This window comes from Triticum dicoccoides, chromosome 6B, assembly GCF_002162155.2.
Source record: "Triticum dicoccoides isolate Atlit2015 ecotype Zavitan chromosome 6B, WEW_v2.0, whole genome shotgun sequence".
In the NCBI taxonomy this organism is placed as follows: domain Eukaryota; kingdom Viridiplantae; phylum Streptophyta; class Magnoliopsida; order Poales; family Poaceae; genus Triticum; species Triticum dicoccoides.
Genome location: NC_041391.1, coordinates 150,530,792 through 150,556,752, shown reverse-complemented (window position 1 = coordinate 150,556,752; position 25,961 = coordinate 150,530,792).

Here is a 25,961-nt window from a genome sequence, read left to right as displayed (position 1 = left end):
CGGCGCGCGGGCCGCGTCCACCGCCGCCGGGCGCCGCCACTGGTCTTCCCCGGCGCCACCCCGGCCTCTCCCCGCCGCCTCGTCGGCCTCCCCTCCTCCACCGGCTCCGGCGACGAGCTCCTCCGGCGACTCGTGCTACAGTGCCCCGGCCGCCTCGTAATCCGTGCCGCTGGATCTAGATCTGGGTTGACCTCTCTCCCCCGAAACCCTAATTTTCGTGCTACCTTTGACTGCTTGTATCTCCGCAACCGTAGCTCCGTTTTGGGCATATGATATATCAAAATCTTCGACTCGACATGTACATCATTTCATTCCATTGCATCATCTGCATTTGACGTCATCTTGATACCCAAAATTCTGTTAGAAGGAGGCTTCGTGAGTTAAATCGCAGATCCATTAGTTCGTCATGCACTTTTGTCATTTTTGCCATGTTTAATTCGTGCATGATATGCATATGCCCCTTTGGGATGAATTCTTAAGAATTTTGTCTTCTTTCCAGAGGTGCCACCCATGCATTTTTAGGATGTGTGTGTTGTCTTGTGCAAGCTTGCGAAGAGAGGTACCTGAGATTGCAGATTTCAGGGACTTAGTGATTTTCACTGTCTGGGATATTTTAGTTCATGATGCTATATGTCCAGCTTGTTTCCTAGTGATCCGTGCCTCTTTTGAGGATGATCAGTAAGGGAGTTTTGATATTTATGTTATGATCTATCCATCCATGTCTTTGTTGGCATATGTGGAGTGCTCTATGTTGACTCAATCGAGCTCAACTTTTGCTTCGTTGTTAATCTGGGCAGATCGTCAACTTGTTTGCGATTTTGCCGATGCTACCGTTAGTGTTCCATGCATGCTATGCCTTCGTTCTTGCCATGTGTAGCTAGCACATTGTGCCTTCTTGCTGGTTATATGCTTTCCTTGCCATGACTTGCATCGTAGTAAGTGCATCGAGCTCGTTTACATGCCTTCGTGAGTTAGATTTCTGCATGCCTCGGTTTTCATTAAGTCTGAAAACTGATTGTGTTCGAGCTATGTTCGTGAGCTCGGTAGAGTATCTTGTGAACCCTTTTGGCCCCAGGTCACTTTGGGTGTTTTGTTAAGCTTGTTGAGTAGCTCCATGCCATGTTCTTACTTGTCATGTTCAGATTTTCTATCATGTTGTTTTGCTGCTCCGAAGAGAGCATCGTGATCTGAAATTTCAGACTAGTGTTAATTTCACTAAGTCTGGAATCTGTTTTGCATTTGCATTTTAGCCACGCTTGTTTGAACCTCTTAATGGTTGAATTTGCCTATGTCTCAGTGCTAGTGTTTTGTTAACCATCTTGTTTACATCACTGCCATGTATTTTTTTTTCATGTTTGGTGGTTGTAGCATGTTCATTTCGTTGCATTTAGATGCCTACTTGCTGTAAATCGCAGACCGGTGTCATATCTTAAAACGCTTGCCATTTCCAAACCGTAGCTCCGATTCCAATGATCTTTATATCGTTTTCAAGCGATTTCATCCCCTCTATCCAGTGGCACACTTGGTTTTCCAAGTTTATGCCAGGTTCATGCATTTCCTGTCATATCTGGCATTTTGCATCCCGCATTGCTTCCCGCATAGCATATCGTCATTTCATCATATTGCTTGGTCTTGCCCGTGGTTGATTGTATCCTTGTTGCTTGTTTGTCTTGTTGGGTAGAGCCGGGAGACGAGTTCACTACGGAGGAGCCCGTTGAGTTTGCTTGCGAGGATCCAGTCAACTCTGACAACTGTGCAGGCAAGATGATCATACCCTCGAAATCACTACTATCTTTGCTATGCTAGTTTGCTCGCTCTTTTGCTTTGCCACTGCTACGATGCCTACCTTTTGCTTGTCAGCCTCCCAATTGCCATGTTGATCCTCTAACCCACCATTGTCCTAGCAAACCGTTGATAGGCTATGTTACAGCTTTGCTCAGCCCTTCTTATAGCGTTGTTAGTTGCAGGTGAAGATTGGAGCCGTTCCTTGTTGGAACATTTATTTTCTTGTTGGGATATCATTATATTGCCATGTTGTCTTAATGCATCTATATACTTGGTAAAGGGTGGAAGGCTCGGCCTCTCGCCTAGTGTTTTGTTCCACTCTTGCCGCCCTAGTTTCCGTCATATCGGTGTTATGTTCCCGGATTGTTGCGTCCCTTACGCGGTTGGGTTATAATGGGAACCCCTTGATAGTTCGCCTTGATTAAAGCTTTTCCAGCAATGCCCAACATTGGTTTTACCATTTTCCACCTAGCCTCTTTTTCCCTTGGGTTTCCGGAGCCCGAAGGTCATCTTATTTTAACCCCCCCCCCGGGCCAGTGCTCCTCTGAGCGTTGGTCCAAACTAGAGTCCTTTGCAGCGCCCCCTCGGGGAAACTCGAGGTTTGGTTTTAGTTGTATGAAGCGCTCATCTGAGTGTGCCCTGAGAAAGAGATATGTGCAGCTCCTATCGGGATTTGTCGGCACATTCGGGCGGTGTTGCTGGTCTTGTTTTAACCTGTCGAATTGTCTTGTTGTACCGGGTTGCCGAGTCTGATCGGTGTGTCTCGGGTGGAGGTCTATTCCTTCGTTGACCGTGAGAGCTTGTCATGGGCTAAGTTGGGACCCCCCTGCAGGGATTGAACTTTCGAAAGTCGTGCCCGCGGTTATGGGCAGATGGGAATTTGTTAATGTCCGGTTGTAGATTACTTGAACTAAACTTAATTAAAATGAATCAACCGTGTGTTTCCGTGATGGCCCCTTCTCGGCGGAGTCCGGGAAGTGGACACGGTGTTGGAGTTATGCTTGCGCAGGATGTTCCTTTAGCTTCTCGCTCGTGCTTCGCCTTCTCTTCTCGCTCTCTTTTGCGTATAAGTTAGCCACCACATATGCTAGTCGCTTGCTGCAGCTCCACATATTTTTTGCCTTATCCATTCCTATGAGCTTAAATAGTCTTGATCGCGTGGGTGTGAGATTGCTGAGTCCCTGTAGCTCACAGATACTACAACTCCAGATGCAGGTCCAGGTGTTTCTGCTCCAGTCGACGATTACGAGCTCAAGTGGGAGTTCGACGAGGACTCTCAGCGATACTATGTGTCTTTTCCGGATGATTAGTAGTGGTGCCTAGTTGGGGTTATCGATTCAGGACCTTGTCGCACGTTGGGTTCTTTTCTATTTTGGCGCCGTAGTCGGGCCATGAGTGTTTGTTTGATGGATGTTATTTATGTACTCTGATGTGACGTGGCGAGTGTAAGCCAACTAGGTTATCTCCCCCTTTTATTATATATTACATGGGACGTTGTTATGATTGCCTGACTTGCGACATTGCTTTCAATGCGGTTATGCCTCTAAGTCGTGCCTCGACACATGGGAGCTATAGCCGCATCGATGGCGTTACACTGTGCTGGTGCCGGACGGAGCGGGTTCCGCCCAGGGGCCACGCATCTTGGGGCCAAGGCGCCTTCTTGAGGAGGAGGCGGCTGAGGCGCCCCCGGAGCTTCATCGCCTGCGCAAGGCGGGGTGCGGTGCAGCGAGAAGGACGGCGCGGGGGAGCCCCCTGCGGCGCAGACGAGCTCGGTGACGCGGTCAAGCCACTCCTCGTAGACGTCATCGACGGGGCAGTAGCGCAAGAGCTCGTTCGCCGTGATGAGCGCGACTCGAGCTTCCATGGGAGCCTGGAGCGCGCAGGACGAAGAACCAGCTGGGGCGAGCGAAGGAGTGGCGGTGCGGTCGTCTCGCCTCACGGACGGATGCTGTGATGATGCTTGCTGCTCATTCCCCGCCGGGCTGGTGGTGGCGTTGACGGCTAGCGACGGGGAACGGCGGGAGCAGCTACCGACGGGGGCCGTCTGGGCGACGCGAGTGGCGAGAGCGGCCTGGTGCTCTGTGCGGGCCCGACGAACGTCTGACATGGACGCGAGGGGCGACGAAGAACAGGGCGGCGGAAGGCGGATTCCGGTGCACCCCTACCTGGCGCGCCAAATGTTGGATTTCGGGTTCCGGCAGACCCTCTAGGTTCGAACTCTGGGGTGCGCGCGGAGATCACACATCCTACCTACCTACACCTCGTCACCTCACAAAGATCTAAACTACACAAAGAGCAACACAAGGGACACAAGGTTTATACTAGTTCGGGCCACCATTGTGGTGTAATACCCTACTCTAGTTTGTGGTGTGGTGGATTGCCTCTGGGCTGATGATGATTAGTACAAGGGAGAACAGCCTCGCGAGGGTCTATTCTTGGCTGGTGAGATGAACAGCTAGGGGGAGTTCAGTCGCTTCTCTCTCTCTCTGCTTGATGCAAGGTGGTCGATCCCTCTACCCTGTGGGTGGCTAGTCCTATTTACAGGCAGAGGCCCTGGGCCTCTTCCCAAATATTGAGCGGCAAGGGCGCCAACAATTGGCCATTTTGAAGGGGAACATCCAGTACACTTATCCTGACTAAAGTCGGTCCTTGCTTGCCAAAGGCTCTGACGATGACGCCGGCTTGGGCTCCATGATGACCTCCTTCCTGCCGTTGGGCTGGTCTTGGTCTTGTTGCACTGAAATGGTTGCCTTTGCTTGATACTCTTGCCTGCGCTTGCCTCCTTTGCACCAAAGGGGAAATGAGGACACTGCACGGGCTGGCGCCCGCCTGGCGTCCTTGGTCGTCATGGCTTGCGTCATGGGCACCCTCGTGAGGTACCCCGCCTTGATCTCTCCGCCTCCTCGCGAGACAGCCTGACGAGGCCGTGCCTGAGGAAGCTTCCTGTCGTCCGCCCTGCGAGGCTAGGCCCTGTCGTGGTTCTAAGTCTGACAGTAGAATGGGGGGTAGGAATGGAGAGGCAAGACCCTAGCTATGGGGTAGTTGTATACGCAAGGGATTTACGAGTTCAGGCCCTTCTCGGAGGAAGTAACAGCCCTACGTTTCGGAGCCCGGAGGCGGTCGACTGGATTATATGCGTATATGTTACAGGGGTGCGAACCCCTCTGCCTGTGGAGGGGGGTGGCTTATATAGAGTGCGCCAAGACCCCAGCCAGCCCACGTAGCGAAGGGTTTAAGGTACATGAAGGCCAGGCGTTACTGGTAACGCCTTCATAAAGTGTCATCATGGCCATAAAGACTACTTAATTACAGACCGTTTGGATACAGAGTGGTTCTGAACTCCTGGTGGTCGAGTGAGTCTTTATGGTTGAGTGTCTCTGAATCTGTCGAGTGGAAGCCTACCAGGTCGACTGGAAGGCAGCTTCTTTTACAGGTGACCATGGGGAGGGTACCTTGGACAGGTCTATGACCCTACCCTAGGTATATGACTTCATCATTAGCCCCCGAATGGATCGAGGTTCGAGTGAGGAAGGAGTTGATAATCTTTCGGACCTGTTTTTTGTGTTGCGAGTGTGTCTTACTCTGGATCAATGACCTTTTAGTGATGGTGTCAACTTCTCTTTCAGTCGCCTTGATCCATTCTTCACAGCTGTCGAGTGAACTTTATGAACTTGAAGATTTCCGAGCGACGGATCGAAGGAAATCTGTTGTCTGACAAGTCACTCTGCCGTTAGCGGATTTTGCGGGATCCAAATTTTGGGAAGCACGCGAAGCGGAGAAAACCGTGGCACTCGGATGGGATAAGGCGAGGACGCCTCGATCTTTGCGCCACCTTTTTTGCCACGTATCGCGCGCGCGACTGTTGCAGGATTTGACAGGATTGCCTGGGCCTACCAGTCAGCCACTCAGAAGTGGCCTCATATAAGGCACCGGACGGGGGTATTTTGAACAGTGCGTCCTCATTTTCCCCCCCCTCCGCTCTCAGATTCTTCTGCTGCGCCCGTAGCCTGCTCAGCGCCGCTGCTCCGTACCTGCTTCACCGGCGACAATGGTGAAGGAGAAGACTGCGATCTTGGAGCGGGCGAAGAAGGCGACGGCGAAGGTGAAGGGGAGAGCGTCCAGTCGGGGCGGATCTTCGTCGCGGTCCAAGCTGCCGCAAGGTTGGGTCCAGGGAGATTGGATCCGCTCGACCATCACCGAGAAGGACCTCAACGATCTGGCCTATGAGGGACTGATCCCCCACGGGTCGGCGAGGCTTCCGGGGATGGAGTGGCAGCCGCAGCCTCAAGAGGGTGAGTGCGTTCTCTTAGCCACCCATGTAGATCGTGGATTTTCTCTGCCGCCGAATCTTTTCTTCCGGGGGTTTCTGAACTTCTTTGGAGCGCAACTCCATCATTTCACTCCCAACTCCATTGCCTATCTCGCTGCTTTTGTGTCGCTGTGCGAAAACTTCTTGGGCTGTCGGCCGCACTGGGGCCTCTTCAAACACATATTCACTTGTCGCTCTCAGACGGTGAAGAAAGCTAACCCGAATGACGAGAGAACCCAAGTAATCTAGATGTGTGGGGGACTCGGGGTCCAGATGAGGGGCAAGAGCGCTTTTCCGGCCATGACTCTCCCCGACTCGGTTAGAGGGTGACAGTCGACCTGGCTCTACTGCCAAGACCAGCCGACGCAAGGGCAGTCGACTGGACTCCCTCCTTTCTCCATGAGTCGAGTGAACAAGCCATCTTCTCTGAAGGTGCTACCGGAGGAGAAGGCCCAGGTTAAATTGCTGATGGAACGTGTAGTCCATCTCATTCACGATGGAGTGACCGGCATGGATCTTCTGGAGGTTTTCCTTTGACGGCGTATTCAGCCACTCCAATACCGAGGCCACCCGATGTGGTTGTACTCTGGTACCGATGATACCACTCGGGTCCATCCATAGGAGGTCAATGACGCCACGTTGGAGAGGTGGATGACTGCCATCACAGGAAACAAAGACAATCCTCGTGGAGCTAGGAGGATTCCACCACTCGACCAGTCTTACGAACCAGACAAGGTATAACCACTTATCTCCGACTGTGATCCTGCTGCATTCATTCTGTTTTGGTGCAAATCCGTCAACTGACTTTTGTCTTGTTTTGTTGTCTTCTAGGTCACCACTGAGATGTACTCGATGCCCAACGGGGCGCAGGAACCAGTCGAAGAAGAAGAAGGAAGCGGAGGTGAAAGCCAGGAGGAATGGGAGTCCGACGGCGAGGAGGATAAGGGAGACGACAGCTCTGGTGAAGAGGAGGAGGAGGAGGAAGAGGAGGAAGACGTCGATCCTCCCCGCTCGGAAAGGCGGTCCAAGCTGACACATGATCTGACGGCCGAGCGCGGTAAGGCTGTCGCGCCCACTGGGTAGTCGACGAAGCGACCTCGGACAACCTCTCCAGCACCAACTGAGAAACCACCGAAGCAACCCCGAGCAACGTCATCGAAGCTGACGAAGGCCCTGCCCAAGATGAGGATGGTCATCCCCACCATTTCCGGGTAATCAGCAAAACTTGTGTTTCCCTGTTCAACATGAGTGTACTTTTGGTCGACTCGTTGACTGATCAACTGATTTCTGAAATCTGCAGTGCTGCCACCTCCGAGACCTCAGCTAAGCACGAAGATCAGGAAATGGAAGATGCCGCCACTTCCAACCTTGGTATGATCTGTGCAGTTTCGCTTTTGGTCGATTGGATTTCCATTTTTACTTTTGAATCTTTCTTGCAGTTCCGCCTCATGTCATTGATCTTCCCGACGACGATGAAGAAACGCCGTTGAGGAAGAGGAAGAACAAGCATGTGCCTGCTGGCAAGGCTGCTCAAGCTGTAATGGTACCTGAGACGCTGGTTCTCGAGGGGGGCAACACCGCTCGGGCTTCTGTGTCCTTTGCTGTGCCGCTGACAAGTGCCCGACCTACTTCGTCGACTGCTGATCCACCTTCCCTTTTTGCCACACACCACGTCCCGGAAGACCAAGTGAGTGCTGTAAGGAGGCTATACGCCAGGCGGGGATCATGATGGAGAAAGTGAAGGCAGTCCGGGAAGCCAGCCAGGCGGCTTATGATGCTAGTTCAACCCTTCAGAGCAATGTCCAAGTAAGTTGATCGTTGCTTGCTCTGTTAGGATATGCTACCTGAAACTTCTTCTTTCTGAAGATTTTCATATCTGTACACCCACTGGGTGGGTGTGTTGATTGAATTTTTGTACTAGTGGGGGCACGCTGAGTGCACCCACTGGGTGTAGTCCCCGAGACTATGGTGGACTGCGGGCAGTCGACTATAGTCTTTATACTTTGAACTTCTTCACTCGACCTGGTCATCCTCAGTCGAATGGAACCTTAAAACCGGTGGGGGCACACTGAGTGCACCCACTGGGTGTAGTCCCCGAGACTATGGTGGACTGCTGGCAGTCGACTATAGTCTAAAGAACTATTTTTTTACGCGGCTGACCGCTGACAATTAGCTATGGCTTCAGGATCATAACCCTTTTGCCTCTTTCGGTCGACTAGTTGAACCAAATTGGTAAAACCAGTGGGGGCACGCTGAGTGCACCCACTGGGTGTAGTCCCCGAGACTACGGTCGAATGTTTTGATTCGGATGTAGTCTTAGAAATGCTACGATTTTTCCTTAGTCACTCGGAAGTGATCTGTCTTTGATGTTTTGTCGATTAACTCTTTGCAGAAATCTTGCGAGCTTGTGGCTCGCTATACTGAGTTAGAGAACAAACAGATCCAGCTCGACCTCGACTTGAAGCTTGCCCAGGAGAACTTGCAAAAAGCGAAGGACGAAGCAAAAGGTATGGCTAGTGAGAACTTGATGACTGTCTTTGTTTTTCTGTCCATTCTCAACTATGTTCTCATTGTTACTTTGCAGATAAACTGGAGGAGGCTCTGAAGAAGAAAGACCATGACCTTGCAGAGGCACAGAAGGCGGCTTTGGAGAAAACAAAGCCCGTGGAAGAGAAACTGGCCTCAGTCGGCAAACTTGAGGAGGATAATGTCAAGCTGAAAGCCGCTCTTGACGCGGCCAACAAGGAAGTTAGCCGACTGACAAGATTGCTCTGACTGACAAGGTTGGCCAACTGGCAGGGAAGCAGAATGATCTGGAGCTTTATCTTGGAGGGCTCACCAAAAAACTATTCCTCATGCTTGAAGGTAATCTCCTTTATCCGACTGGCTTGTTTACACCGACTCATCATATGATTGTTGTTTTGAGCCCGAGCTGTGTTTACAGAATTCTGCCAAAACTTCGAGGAGGAGACCAGCCGAGTGGAGACCAGCCTGGACCCCATCAACTCTCCTGTGAAGGACGAAGCCGCTATGAATGTGCTCCGACTGGTGTCTCACGTCGCTAGTGTGGTGGAATACCTTGCTCGGCCGAAATCTGCGGCGTCGCGGATCGACTCAACACTCTGTCCAGAGCAGACGCTTCAGAATGACCTTGAATCTTTAATGACTCGACTGAACGAGATTCCAAGTCGAGTGCAAGAATGGAAAAAGTCCTCTGCCAGGTGTGGTGCTGATGTTGCTCTGTCTCTGGTTCGCGTCCACTATAAGGAGGCGCAAGAGGAAAAGCTGGCATCCCTCAAAGTTGCCAATACCAGGAAGTATTACATCCAATCTTCCATGGAGACCTTCATCGCTGCTGTCACCCGGATTGCTGACGGAATCGACCTCGACTAGTTTGTTGCACCTTCCAGTCCTCCACGTGAGGAGTGAAAAACTTCTATGCTCCACTTTAAATTTGCCTCGGAATGTCGACTGGTTTTTGTAACCGATAAACTTTAACACGCTTAACACCTGAGCACTTTCGAATCTGTAGGGCGTTCATCCGAACTTGATTTATCATCGAACATGCTTTTATTTGCCTTTGAGAGAATCTTTGCTTTTCATTCAGAATATACTTCTTTGTTTGAGCAGCTTCCTTGAGGTGAAAACTCCAGTCGACTTGTACTTCATCTGTCACATCCCTGGTCCTGTTATGCACTAGGCTAGACTCTCATGTGAGCATCATGTTTTAATTCAAATGAAATTTGAATTGAGGGATTTTCAAAGCCTCAGAAACCTTCTAAAAATGATCAACATTAAAATCTTCTCAAAGAAGTCCAAGAAAATGTTCCTCTTAGTCTCTGAAAATATTGCAAAGAGGTAAAACTCAAAACAATATTTTTGGTATCTCAGAGTTAATTATTTTGGGCCTTTGAATTAAATAAATAACTATTTGCATTGGATATATATTTGATATATAAATAATATATGTCCAATACTACTGGAACATTTTATGTGGTTTGGTATATTTTAGTTCTAGCCACATAACTATTTTCAGGATTTTATAAAATGGTTTAGTATTTTACTAAACTAAGACAACACAGAACAAAATACAAAAAAGAATAGAAATAGGAAAAGAGAGAGAGAACCAACCTGGACTTACCTGGCGCCCACTTACCTGGCCCAGCACGGCCCAGCCCATCTCCACTTCCCCCCTGTCGCCTTCCTCCTCGCGCCAGTAGGGACAGGCGCGTGGCCGACGCACGCCGGCGCACGCCCCGGCCACCTCCTGCTTGCCGCTCCACCTCGACACCCCGGACGCCTCCATGCATGCCACGCCACTCCTCTGGAACTCTCTCACTCTCTCCCGAACTCTTCCCCTTCCTCTGCTTCCTCTCCCTCCCGCGACCGAACGGAGCCGCCGCCACCGACGAGCTCCCTCGCGGCCACCGCCACCCCTAGCCTCACCGATGCGCTCAAAGGCTCCGCCTCGACCCCCTCTTCCTCCCCACCGATCCACGGCCCTCCGGAAGCCCTGCAGCGTCGCCCTCAAGCTCGTCCCCAACCTTCGGCCACCGGTGAACTTTCGAGGATTCGCGAGCTCCAGCCCCTCTCCGGCCTCGCCGTTGCCTCCACCGGATCCGCTGTGAGCTCTTCTTCCATTCCCCCTCCTCCTCGCGCTCGTTCCCGCACTCTAGCCGCCATTTTCACCGGAGCCGATTGCTCCTCGCCGTCGGCCATGGCGTGGCCATGGCCACAGCCACCGCAGCTCGCTCCCGAGCCCACCGTCGTGCTCACCGCAACCTCAGGAGGCCGCAGCGCCCTTCCGTTTCCCCTCTTGTGCACCGTAGCACCGTTTCCACCAACGCCCGAGGTCCGGCAGCCGCTGAGCTCGACGCCGGCGAGGATTACGGCCGCCCTAGCTTCTCCCGTTTGCCCTGTTAGATGCGCGCGAGCCTGGGCATTCCGTAGATGCCCTCCGCCGGCCATTTGGTCGCCGGAGGAGGAAACCCGCACCCTCCGCCGTCTCTGGCTCCGCCGGCGACGAACAGTGGGTCAACTCCGGCGAGTTGGCCCGGGTTTGACCCTAGTTTGACTTCCCCAGAGCCACTGACAAGCGGGCCCCGCCCGGCTAATTAAGTTAGGTTAGTATTAACTAAGTTAGATTAGTTTAGTTAGACACTAACACTCGGGACCCACCGGTCAGTTTGACCTGGGCCGCACGTTGACCTGCTGACGTCACTATGAGGTCATGCTGACGCAATAAACCCCTTTTCCGGATTTAAATAAATCTTAAATGATTTAATAATTCCAGAAAATTGTTTAAACTTCTAAAAATCATAGAAATTCAACCGTAACTCCAAATTAAATAATTTATATATGAAAAATTATCAGAAAAATTCAAGGAATCCATCTGTACCATTTTCATGCATGTTAGAACAACTTATAGCTGTTGTTTAGCACAAATCAATTAAATGGCATTTGAATAATCACATATGGAGTTTGAATTTGAATCTTGTATTCAAACCAACTTCATTTAATCTGTTGCTAGTTGCATTAGCTCAAAACACATTCATATTGCCATGTCATGAGCATGCATCATATTGTGCATTGCATTGATTGTATTTCTTCTTTGTTGCCGGTATCTGTCCCCTCCCGGTAGACGATGTTTCGACATTGTGATCGTTGACTCTGCTGAAGACTCAATGCTATCTTCAGAAGTGCCAGGCAAGCAAAACCCCCTTGTTCATTCCGATAAAATCCCACTCTCTCACTCCTGCTCTCTTTTACTGCATTAGGACAACAACGACATATTTGTTACTTGCTGCGGTAGCTGAACCCCTTTATCCTTTGCATGACCTGTCATTGCCACAGTAAATAGATGAAACCCACTAGCATGAGTAGGAGTTGTTTGAGCCCTGTTGTGCCTACTCATTCATGGTTGTTTGTCATGCCTGCTACTGCTTAGAGTTGAGTCAGGTCTGATTCATCGGGAATGAATCAGAGGTGTGTGAACATGTCCTACTGTGTGTGAGCTAAGTGTGTGAATACGATTTGGTAAAGGTAGCGGTGAGAGGCCATGTAGGAGTACATGGTGGGTTGTCTCATTGCAGCCGTCCTCAGGAACTGAGTTCTGTGTTTGTGATCCATGATTCAGCTACTACCACGCATTGGGCCCGAAACCAATGGACCCTCTCGGCTTCTTGATCACCCTTGTCCTCTGTCCAGGAGTTGCAAGTAGTTTCTGGTGTTTGTAGTATGCTGGAGGCCGTGCGCAGCGCTGACCGTAGGGGTGGGCTGTGATGCGGTAGGCACGTGGCACGGTGTACCGGGCGCCCGTTTGGTGTCTCGGGAACCCTGTTCACATCATTTGGGGCTGTGAGCGAAACTCCGGCCGGATCTCCTCATGGATGGAACCCGAATAGGCGATAAGCCTGGACTAGAGACTTGAGTGTTTAGGCAGGCCGTGGCCGACACCCACGTTGGGCTTCCGCTTGAAGGTTGCCGAGTACATGTCGTGTAAACGGCGGTAAGTGGTGAGAGCGTGTGTGAAGAAGTACACCCCTGCAGGGTTAACATCATCTATTCGAATAGCCGTGTCCGCGGAAAAGGACTTCTGGGTTGCTTATATCAGTTCATAGACAAGTGAAAGTGGATACCCTAAAATACGCAAGATAAGCGTGAGTGCTATGGATGGCGTTCTCGTAGGGAGACGGGAGCGGATCCATAGTGGTGTATTGATATGGTGAATATGTGGACTCGTGTGCGCCACCTGAAGAGTTACTTGCAATCATAGTTTAGGATAGCCACCGAGTCAAAGCTGGCTTGCTGCAGTTAAACCCCACCATCCCCTTTGTTGATAATGATGCATATGTAGTTAGTTCTGATGTAAGTCTTGCTGGGTACATTTGTACTCACGTTTGCCTATTTTACGTTTTGCAGAGAGACTTCGGTCTCACTAGTAGTTCCACGTGGACTTCGACGTTTAGCTTGTTACCTCAGCTACGATCTTGTGCCCTCGGCAGGATCTGGTAGATAGTCAGGCTTCTCAGCCTTTTTCATTTATAGATGTCTGTACTCAGACATGATAGCTTCCGCATGTGCTTTGACTTGTATGCTCTGATTGTTGGGTCATGAGACCCATGTTTGTAATATCTCGCTCCTCGGAGCCTATTGAATAAATTACTTGAGTCGTAGAGTCATGTTGTGATGCCATGTTGTATTTGCACATATCGAGCATATTGTGTGTATGTTATTGAAATGCTTGGTATGTGTGGGATCTGACCATCTAGTTGTTTATCTTTAGTAGCCTCTCTTACCGGGAAATGTCTCCTAGTGTTTCCACCGAGCCATGGTAGCTTGCTACTGCTCCAAAACACTTAGGCTGGCCGGCATGTGCCCTTCTTCGTTCCTGTGTCTGTCCCTTCGGGGAAATGTCACGCGATGAATACCGGAGTCCTGTTAGCCCGCTACAGCCCGGTTCACCGGAGTCCTGCTAGCCCAGTGCTACAGCCTGGATTCACTCGCTGATGACCGACACGTTCGATGCTGGGTCATGGATGCCTGTCCCTGTAAGTTTGTGCCACTTTGGGTTTACGACTAGCCATGTCAGCCCGGGCTCCTTATCATATGGATGCTAGCGACACTGTCATATACGTGTGCCAAAAGGCGCAAACGGTCGCGGGCAAAGGTAAGGCGACACCCGTGGGAATACCGTGCGCGAGGCCGCAAAGTGATATGAGGTGTTACATGCTAGATCGATGTGGCATTGAGTCGGGGTCCTGACAGCGTTGGTATCAGAGCTTGACTGCCTGTAGGATTACCAAGCCAAACTGGTCGAAGTTGAGTCTAGAAATTCTTTAGTTATATAAGGGAATTGATTGTGGGATGGAACGTAAGGCTCTTTTTACTCCTTATACCTTATGCCCTTCTGATCTGAGTCATCTTATCTTTCCTACGGGGATTTAGAACTAGGCTATCTCTTCTTTCTATCAGGATCACGTGTTACTAATCCGTAGACTTATACGATTGTTGGACTTAAGCCTCGTTTCAGTTCCTATTACTTCTGTATGTTAATTATTGATCTCGAAACCCTGATATTGTGCATCTGAGTGGTTATGCCACCATTTTGTGAATGTCTCAAATCTTTTCTGAGCATTTACAGCCGTTATGCTGTCCGAGTCATCCCAGGTTTCTAAACAATCTGATGCATTTGCAAAATCCTTTCCCTCTGGTTTCGATGTTCCTTTATGCCAGCTCAATCACACTAATTGTTAAGTTGAGGTATCCTATTGCCTTGACATTTATGTTGGAGTTATTGTTATGACCCTAGGTGTCTTAGGGAATCATCTAGTAGTCTAGCCATGTTTTGTGTCCCATCGTGATGATTCTGGCCTTTATTCTCGAAAGCATCCCGTGATGCCACTTAGTAGTAGGTATTCTACTCCTTGGGTTTTGAACCCGAGATTCACCCTACTTACTTCATGTTGATAGTAATTGCAAGCTCCCTTAGGTTATTAGTAACCTTTGCGATAGTCCTTGAAGTCCGTGGTATCTTCTTCTTCCAAATACCATGAACTACTTATGGCAGAAGTTCCTCGTTGAACTGAACGATCACAACCAGAATGCTCTTGATGAGTTCTCCATTATATATCGTGACTCTGCCAGTCCTACCTCTCTGCATGGGTTATCCGGAAGAAACATGTTGAACTTGGCTCGACATACTAATCTATGCATCCACAACTCAGAAAGTTATATGTTCCTTTGAGTTGTCCCTCTTTAGTTGTCTACTGACCTTCGTCTATCAATTGATAGTCAAGAGTATGCATGCATTCGTTTATCGATGCCTATTACTCTTGTGGTCCGTCAAGCCATTCTATCATAGAATGACTAGGAAACAAACTCTAGTACCTCTTCCATATCCAGGATTGGGTCAAAGAAGTCGTACTCCGCAGATCAAATTGCTAATCTTGCTTTTGCTCTGTTCTACCTTAGAGTATTACCATCTTTTATATCAGGATTGTTATAGGAATTGCACACCATCCTATGAACTCTTGGTAGTGATACTTCTCACCATCATTAGTCATTCCTCGGCCCTCGTGTTGATGCAACCGGAATACCGACAAATGAATTGTGATGTGTGAAATCAATACTCCCAGCAACCTCGTTGCTTGGTAGTTAAAGGATAATAATTTCATTCTTAGCGTGTTGGTTTTTGAATCATCCTTCTAAGACTGATCGTGCTACCTAGTCCTTATTTCGGTGCACCCTTCGATTGATGAGTTAGGATCTTGTCAAGTCCTCACTCATTTGATCATATCGTCTTGCCCTCAAAAGCGAGATTGTTCTCGAGCTTAGTAACATACCGGTGGTTCGTGATTTTCCGAATATCTTCTCGGAAGTATTACCAGGTTGTCCCTTGACCGTTATGTTGAGCTCGTGATCAAGTTGGTTTCTTGTGAACCACCTTCTCTCCAAGAATCGGTGTTAGATATCCCTGAGCTAGTTGGTTAAGCTAGACAACAACTTGGAGAGTTGGAAGATAAAAGCTTGCCTGACTTAGTTCGTTCCAAAGGGATATTCTTGTGTAGTGTGTGTTGAAGAAAATTGATATTTCATCGAATGACCCTCGTGATCAGTTAATGGACCTATCATCTTGTCCAACCTTTGATTTGGGTGTGGGCTATCCTCAAATCAAGTCAGAACCAACGATGTTCGTAATGTTGTCTTACTCGTGGGTTTTCCTCGAGCATACACCATTATATTCTTTGGTCTGACCAATGCTATCACCGTGTTCACTTAACTATGGAATTCCTTTTAAAAGGAAACCCGGATGAATTGTTGTTGAGCCCATTGACAACATCCTTGTCTTCTCCATAATTTTGCTGAACATTAAGCTAGTGTTGGAAACTTTCGAAAGCATTTTCTTCATGCTAGTTCATGAAGTACTTGTTTGATGAAAGAAGTGACTTCCTCTTATATACGTGCATTTGGTGAAAGTTGCCGCCGTGAATTTGAGAAAGTTAGTTTTGCTTCCTCTGGAATCATCCCAAGTCAGTCATGCATACGTGCGAAGTATTCTGTGGTCTGGAGACTTGCAACCTCCATTCTATATGTGTCCCTAGCACACCAAGCCACTGATTGATTTGTTCAAGGAGAAGAAGTTCCTTCTTAAGAGTATACCTTATGCAAGGACTTCGATATCCTCGATGATGGTTCCCCTCCTGAACTCGGTAGTGTTTTATTATAACACTACTCTGTGGTCATGCTTGTCTCGGACAACGTGTTCACATGTTTGTAGCAGAACCAGCTCATGTTTTAGAGCTTACTATCGTAGTTCATTCCCCGAGAATCTCGCAACGTTGTCTCGTCGGATTGTGTTGCAAACTTTCATTTATCTTCCTAGACTCGATGAGTCTGGAATATCCTGACACCAACCAGATCTGAATCTCAGGCAGATATGATGGTTGGAACATTTTCCAAGAACTATAATATTGGTCTCCCGATAACCGGTAAAGTGGATGTCGTGGCCAACACACCCAGCCGGAAGACCTGTTATTATAATATCTTGATTGAGGAAGTTGGCCACCTTCCCATAAGGAATTCGTAGGATTTACTCTCTAGTTGTGCCTTATGATTTGTTGTGTTCCCGAAGTCCGACCTTCTACTTGATGTTCTAGATACCAGACCATTTCTATGAATAGGTTACACTAGCACATCAAGGAGAACATTAGAAGCGGAGTGCTAAATGTCTCTCGGTCGATCATCCAGATTTTATTTCCTTGGCCCCGCCAAGGGTGAAATTTGAGAAAGTGTTATCCTCCTTTGCATCTGCACCGTCCATCGCTATTCATCATGGTAGTATGTTGTGTTGTCAGCACCCTTGACACGGATGTTGGTAAAACCTTGATGATTGTGGAAATGCTCAAGTTCTTGAGAGCACGCACAAGCGCTATGTGTTATCATCGACACTAATTGGGATGCTCTCAGTTTCCTCGGTTATGCTATAACTTCTCAAACAGTGAATTCACTCTCTATTGTTGGGTTCTTCCCTAGTTACTAGAATCATTCCCAGCATTTGCATTCTGTTCCTAGCTTGCACCGCCATGTGCCATTCTACTATGGGTCTCTTCCATTTCCGATGATAAGCAAATTAATCTATTACGTTGTCTTCAACAAGGTAATCCACATCATCCAAGTCCGAGTATGCCACTCTACCGACCCCCTCCAAACGATCGGTCGAGAATTGCCTTAAGCTGGTATAAAGAGTTTCAATGATCTTTGAATCAAAGGTAATTCTTTTTGCCACTTAAGGGGATATATCTACGAGTCACCATCCCTAAGATGCCTCGTTGTGATATCATGGCAACTCAACTCCTCGCTACGTGACAATCGTTTACCACCTTGTTAAGTGTGGGATTGTTGGCTACCTAGTGAACCCTCGTCATCTGTTCCACTCCATCTCTCTAGAGGTGTGCTTCGTCTCTCAGCTCGAGGGATGTTGCTATGTCACATTCCGAGAGTTAATCCTGAGTTGTTCGACCTTCGAGAAGATCGATCCTTCTAGAGTTTTCCTTTCCTCTTCTTGTCATGATTAGCTGGAGTTCTCAGAGCAAGACGACAAGACAAAGATGGTGTTCAAATCAACGTTCATTTGAAGTGCACCCTGGATCATGAAGATTATACTAGTTTGCGTTTGCCCTTCGTCTTACCCTACGCTTGAATCTCGGGACGAGATTTTGTTTAGTGGGGGTGAGTTGTCACATCCCTGGTCCTGTTATGCACTAGGCTAGACCCTCATGTGAGCATCATGTTTTAATTCAAATGAAATTTGAATTGAGGGATTTTCAAAGCCTCAGAAACCTTCTAAAAATGATCAACATTAAAATCTTCTCAAAGAAGTCCAAGAAAATGTTCCTCTTAGTCTCTGAAAATATTGCAAAGAGGTAAAACTCAAAACAATATTTTTGGTATCTCAGAGTTAATTATTTTGGGCCTTTGAATTAAATAAATAACTATTTGCATTGGATATATATTTGATATATAAATAATATATGTCCAATACTACTGGAACATTTTATGTGGTTTGGTATATTTTAGTTCTAGCCACATAACTATTTTCAGGATTTTATAAAATGGTTTAGTATTTTACTAAACTAAAACAACACAGAACAAAATACGAAAAAGAATAGAAATAGGAAAAGAGAGAGAGAACCCACCTGGACTTACCTGGCGCCCACTTACCTGGCCCAGCACGGCCCAGCCCATCTCCACTTCCCCCCTGTCGCCTTCCTCCTCGCGCCAGTAGGCACAGGCGCGTGGCCGACGCACGCCGGCGCACGCCCCGGCCACCTCCTGCTTGCCGCTCCACCTCGACACCCCGGACGCCTCCATGCGTGCCACGCCACTCCTCTGTAACTCTCTCACTCTCTCCCGAACTCTTCCCCTTCCTCTTCTTCCTCTCCCTCCCGCGACCGAACGGAGCCGCCGCCACCGACGAGCTCCCTCGCGGCCACCGCCACCCCCTAGCCTCACCGATGCGCTCAAAGGCTCCGCCTCGACCCCCTCTTCCTCCCCACCGATCCACGGCCCTCCGGAAGCCCTGCAGCGTCGCCCTCAAGCTCGTCCCCAACCTTCGGCCGCCGGCGAACTTTCGAGGATTCGCGAGCTCCAGCCCCTCTCCGGCCTCGCCGTTGCCTCCACCGGATCCGCTGTGAGCTCTTCTTCCATTCCCCCTCCTCCTCGCGCTCGTTCCCGCACTCTAGCCGCCATTTTCACCGGAGCCGATTGCTCCTCGCCGTCGGCCATGGCGTGGCCGTGGCCACAGCCACCGCAGCTCGCTCCCGAGCCCACCGTCGTGCTCACCGCAACCTCAGGAGGCCGCAGCGCCCTTCCGTTTCCCCTCTTGTGCACCGTAGCACCGTTTCCGCCAACGCCCGAGGTCCGGCAGCCGCTGAGCTCGACGCCGGCGAGGATTACGGCCGCCCTAGCTTCTCCCGTTTGCCCTGTTAGATGCGCGCGAGCCTGGGCATTCCGTAGATGCCCTCCGTCGGCCATTTGGTCGCCGGAGGAGGAAACCCGCACCCTCCGCCGTCTCTGGCTCCGCCGGCGACGAACAGTGGGTCAACTCCGGCGAGTTGGCCCGGCTTTGACCCTAGTTTGACTTCCCCAGAGCCACTGACATGCGGGCCCCGCCCGGCTAATTAAGTTAGGTTAGTATTAACTAAGTTAGATTAGTTTAGTTAGACACTGACACTCGGGACCCACCGGTCAGTTTGACCTGGACCGCACGTTGACCTGCTGACGTCACTATGAGGTCATGCTGACGCAATAAACCCCTTTTCCGGATTTAAATAAATTTTAAATGATTTAATAATTCCAGAAAATTGTATAAACTTCTAAAAATCATAGAAATTCAACCGTAACTCCAAATTAAATAATTTATATATGAAAAATTATCAGAAAAATTCAAGGAATCCATCTGTACCATTTTCATGCATGTTAGAACAACTTATAGCTGCTGTTTAGCACAAATCAATTAAATGGCATTTGAATAATCACATATGGAGTTTGAATTTGAATCTTGTATTCAAACCAACTTCATTTAATCTGTTGCTAGTTGCATTAGCTCAAAACACATTCATATTGCCATGTCATGAGCATGCATCATATTGTGCATTGCATTGATTGTATTTCTTCTTTGTTGCCGGTATCTGTCCCCTCCCGGTAGACGATGTTTCGACATTGTGATCGTTGACTCTGCTGAAGACTCAATGCTATCTTCAGAAGTGCCAGGCAAGCAAAACCCCCTTGTTCATTCCGATAAAATCCCACTCTCTCGCTCCTGCTCTCTTTTACTGCATTAGGACAACAACGACATATTTGTTACTTGCTGCGGTAGCTGAACCCCTTTATCCTTTGCATGACCTGTCATTGCCACAGTAAATAGATGAAACCCACTAGCATGAGTAGGAGTTGTTTGAGCCCTGTTGTGCCTACTCATTCATGGTTGTTTGTCATGCCTGCTACTGCTTAGAGTTGAGTCAGGTCTGATTCATCGGGAATGAATCAGAGGTGTGTGAACATGTCCTACTGTGTGTGAGCTAAGTGTGTGAATATGATTTGGTAAAGGTAGCGGTGAGAGGCCATGTAGGAGTACATGGTGGGTTGTCTCATTGCAGCCGTCCTCAGGAACTGAGTTCTGTGTTTGTGATCCATGATTCAGCTACTACCACGCATTGGGCCCGAAACCAATGGACCCTCTCGGCTTCTTGATCACCCTTGTCCTCTGTCCAGGAGTTGCAAGTAGTTTCTGGTGTTTGTAGTATGCTGGAGGCCGTGCGCAGCGCTGACCGTAGGGGTGGGCTGTGATGCGGTAGGCACGTGGCACAGTGTACCGGGCGCCCGTTTGGTGTCTCGGGAACCCTGTTCACATCGTTTGGGGCTGTGAGCGAAACTCCGGCCGGATCTCCTCATGGATGGAACCCGAATAGGCGATAAACCTGGACTAGAGACTTGAGTGTTTAGGCAGGCCGTGGCCGACACCCACGTTGGGCTTCCGCTTGAAGGTTGCCGAGTACATGTCGTGTAAACGGCGGTAAGTGGTGAGAGCGTGTGTGAAGAAGTACACCCCTGCAGGGTTAACATCATCTATTCGAATAGCCGTGTCCGCGGAAAAGGACTTCTGGGTTGCTTATATCAGTTCATAGACAAGTGAAAGTGGATACCCTAAAATACGCAAGATAAGCGTGAGTGCTATGGATGGCGTTCTCGTAGGGAGACGGGAGCGGATCCATAGTGGTGTATTGATATGGTGAATATGTGGACTCGTGTGCGCCACCTGAAGAGTTACTTGCAATCATAGTTTAGGATAGCCACCGAGTCAAAGCTGGCTTGCTGCAGTTAAACCCCACCATCCCCTTTGTTGATAATGATGCATATGTAGTTAGTTCTGATGTAAGTCTTGCTGGGTACATTTGTACTCACGTTTGCCTATTTTACGTTTTGCAGAGAGACTTCGGTCTCACTAGTAGTTCCACGTGGACTTCGACGTTTAGCTTGTTACCTCAGCTACGATCTTGTGCCCTCGGCAGGATCTGGTAGATAGTCAGGCTTCTCAGCCTTTTTCATTTATAGATGTCTGTACTCAGACATGATAGCTTCCGCATGTGCTTTGACTTGTATGCTCTGATTGTTGGGTCATGAGACCCATGTTTGTAATATCTCGCTCCTCGGAGCCTATTGAATAAATTACTTGAGTCGTAGAGTCATGTTGTGATGCCATGTTGTATTTGCACATATCGAGCATATTGTGTGTATGTTATTGAAATGCTTGGTATGTGTGGGATCTGACCATCTAGTTGTTTATCTTTAGTAGCCTCTCTTACCGGGAAATGTCTCCTAGTGTTTCCACCGAGCCATGGTAGCTTGCTACTGCTCCAAAACACTTAGGCTGGCCGGCATGTGTCCTTCTTCGTTCCTGTGTCTGTCCCTTCGGGGAAATGTCACACGATGAATACCAGAGTCCTGTTAGCCCGCTACAGCCCGGTTCACCGGAGTCCTGCTAGCCCAGTGCTATAGCCTGGATTCACTCGCTGATGACCGACACGTTCGATGCTGGGTCATGGATGCCTGTCCCTGTAAGTTTGTGCCACTTTGGGTTTACGACTAGCCATGTCAGCCCGGGCTCCTTATCATATGGATGCTAGCGACACTGTCATATACGTGTGCCAAAAGGCGCAAACGGTCGCGGGCAAAGGTAAGGCGACACCCGTGGGAATACCGTGCGTGAGGCCGCAAAGTGATATGAGGTGTTACATGCTAGATCGATGTGGCATTGAGTCGGGGTCCTGACATCATCGACCTTGCAGGTAGGGATGGAACACAGACTGCGACTAACCTCGTCGTCCTTGCGGATTGGAATGGACCGCACGTTGTACTTGTGGCTCAGCTCTGAAGGAGAAAGTAGCAGTTGACCTGCACCTCGTCATCCTTGCGGATTGGGATGGACCGCACGTTGTACTTGTGGCGCAGCTCCGAAGGAGAAGGTAACTGTCGAACTGCATCTCGTCGTCCTTGTGGATCAGGATGGATTTCTTACTTAGGCGAGTACTAGACTGCAGCTAAACCTCCGAGTGGGAGGTTTGCTCTCCACTCGGTAGGATTTTTATTACATTGGCGAGTACTGAACTGCAGCTAAGCCTCCGAGTGGGAGGTTTGCTCTCCACTCGGTAGGATTTTTATCACTTAGGCGAGTACTGGACTGCAGCTAAGCCTCCGAGTGGGAGGTTTGCTCTCCACTCAATAGGATTTTTATCACTTAGGCGAGTACTGGATTGCAGCTAAGCCCCCGAGTGGGAGGTTTGCTCGCCACTCGGTAAGATTTTTATCACTTAGGCGAGTACTGGACTGCAGCTAAGCCTCTGAGTGGGAGGTTTGCTCTCCACTCGGTAGGATTTTTATCACTTAGGCGAGTACTGGACTGCAGCTAAGCCCTCAAGTGGGAGGTTTGCTCTCCACTCGGTAGGATTTTTATAACTTAGGCGAGTACTGGACTGCAGCTAAGCCCCCGAGTGGAAGGCTGGCTCACCACTCGGTAGGATTTTAAATACTTAGGTGAGTACTTGGACTGCAGCTAAGCCCCCGAGTGGGAGGCTGGCTCACCACTCGGTAGCATTTTAAATACTTAGGCGAGTACTTGGACTGCAGCTAAGCCCCCGAGTGGAGGTTGGCTCACCACTTGGTAGGATTTTAAATACTTAGGCGAGTACTTGGACTGCAGCTAAGCCCCCGAGTGGGAGGCTGGCTCACCACTCGATAGGATTTTAAATAATTAGGCGATTACTTGGACTGCAACTAAGCCCCCGAGTGGGAGGCTGGCTCACCACTCGGTAGGATTTTAAATACTTAGGCGAAGCGGATTCGCAGCTAAGCCCCCGAGTGGGAGGCTGACTCGCCACTCGGTAAGGATGTTTTTACAAACTTAGGCGAAACGGATTCGCAGCTAAGCCACCCACTGGGGGAGAATTTCAACAAAAAGTAATAACAATCGCAGGGAAAATTATAACATTCTTGACTTAGATAAACAAACTACAGAAGTACTTTTATTACATCTCACCCGAGTGAGTACTTAAGTATAAAAGGGGTGGAGCAGCTCCGCATTCCAAGCTCGAGGCTCGTCGATCTGGTGATCGACGTTGTAGAGATGATATGCTCCATTGTGGAGAACTCTGGTGACGATGAAGGGACCCTCCCAAGTAGGAGCGAGCTTGTGAGGTTACTGTTGATCCACTCGGAGGACCAAGTCTCCTACCTGGATGGCTCGACTCTTCACATTTCTGGCATGGAAGCGACGCAAGTCTTGCTGATAGATAGTCGAGCGGATCAGGGCCATCTCTCTCTCTCTTCTTCCAAAAGGTCAATTGCATCCTGCCGGGCTTGTTCCGCTTCATCTTCAGAGTAAAGTTCGACTCGAGGTGCATTGTGAAGCAGGTCACTCGGCAGAACTGCTTCAGCTCCATAGACCAGAAAGAATGGAGTTCTCCCAGTCGACCGATTAGGTGTGGTCCTCAATCCCCAAAGAACTGATGGAAGTTCGTCGACCCAAGCTCCTGCTGCATGCTTGAGATCACGCATCAGCCGTGGTTTCAGCCCTTTGAGAATGAGACCGTTTGCACGTTCTGCTTGTCCATTCGACTGAGGATGAGCAACTGAAGCATAGTCGACCCGCGTGCCTTGAGAGGCGCAGAAGGCTTTGAACTTGTCGTTATCAAAGTTTGACCCATTGTCAGTGATGATGCTATGCGGAACTCCATATCTGAATATCAGGTCTCTAACGAAACTAATAGCAGTGCATGCATCGAGGTTCTTGATGGGCTTGGCTTCAATCCACTTGGTGAACTTGTCGACTGCTACTAGCAAGTGAGTGAAGCCGCTTCTGCCAGTTCTCAGCGGTCCAATCATGTCCAACCCCCAAACAGCGAAGGGCCAGATGAGTGGAATGGTCTTTAAGGCTGAGGCGGGCTTGTGCGACATGTTGGAATAGAACTGACACCCTTCACACTTGTCGACTATTTCTTTTGCCATTTCATTTGCTTTCGGCCAGTAAAATCCCGCTCGGTATGCTTTAGCCACAATGGTCCGAGAGGACGCATGATGGCCACAGGTCCCCGAGTGGATATCCTCAAGAATTATCTGACCTTCTTCTGGCATTATACACTTCTGGCCAACTCCAGTCGCGCTTTCTCTGTACAATTGTCCCTTGATCACAGTAAAGGCCTTGGATCGACGGACGATCTATCGAGCCTCTTCTTCATTCTCTGGGAGCTCTTTCCTTAGAATATATGCAATGTACAGCACTGTCCATTCGGGAGTGATGACCACAACTTCCATAATCAGGTCGACCACGGCTGGGACCTCAACTTCAGTCGGATCATTGGCACTCTTTGGCTGTGGGGCTTCTTCTGTGAAAGGATCCTCCTGCACTGATGGTGCGCGAATATGCTCCAAAAACACATCACTGGGAATGGCTTCCCTCTTGGACCCTATTTTCACCTAATCATCCGCAGCTTGGTTTTTCAGTCGAGGTATATGATGAAGCTCTAACCCCTTGAATTTCTTCTCCAGCTTTCTTACTGCATTGCAGTAACCTGTCATGGCTGGGCTTCTAACGTCCCACTCCTTCATCACTTGATTAACAACTAGATCTGAGTCGCCGTAGACCATAAGGCGACGGATGCCGAGTGAAATGGCCATACGCAACCCATACAGGAGTGCCTCATATTATGCTTCATTGTTGGAGGAATCAAAGTGAATCTGGAGAACATATTTGAGCTTATCTCCTCGTGGGGAAACTAATACTACCCCAGCACCGGAACCATTCAGCATCTTAGAACCATCAAAGAACATAGTCCAGTGCTCCGAGTGAACTTGAGTCGGAAGCTGCTATTCACTCCACTCAGCGAGGAAGTCTGCTACTGCTTGGGACTTGATGGCTTTCTTTGCCTCAAACTTGATATCAAGGGGAAGGAGTTCAATCGCCCATTTCGCCACTCGACCAGTTGCATCTCTGTTATGAAGAATCTCTGACAATGGGGCATCGTTGACGACTGTAATGGAATGATCAGAGAAGTAATGAGCAACCTTCTTCGTTGTCATATAAATCCCATAAACAAGCTTCTGATAGTGAGGGTATCGTTGCTTTCATGGGGTCAGTACTTCAGAAAGATAATATACTGGGCGTTGAACTTTGAAGGCCTTTCCTTCTTCTTCTCGCTCGACCGTAAGTATGGTACTGACGACCTATCCAGTGGCTGCAATGTAAAGCAGCAAAGGCTCTTTGCTGATAGGAGCAGCAAGCACCGGCTGGGTGGAGAGCAGAGCTTTTAGCTCTGCAAACGCTGCATCAGCTTCTGGAGTCCACTCGAACTTGTCTGACTTCTTCATCAGTCGGTAAAGAGGCAATGCCTTTTCACCGAGCCGAGAGATGAATCGACTTAAAGCGGCCAAGCATCCAGTAAGCTTCTGGACATCGTGCACACGCACAGGGCATTTCATTCGGAGAATAGTACCAACTTTTTCGGGGTTAGCATTGATTCCTCGTTCGGAAACAAGAAAACCGAGTAACTTTCCGCCAGGAACTCCGAATGTACACTTTGATGGATTAAGCTTGATATCATACCTCCTGAGATTGGCAAATGTTTCAGCAAGGTCAGTCAGCAGGTTGGAACCCTTTCGTGACTTGACCACTATATCATCCATGTATGCTTCCACATTCCGACTGATTTGAGTGAGCAAACACTTCTGAATCATCCTCATGAACATGGCTCCGACATTCTTGAGACCGAATGGCATGGTGACATAACAGAAGCACCCGAATGGGGTGATGAAA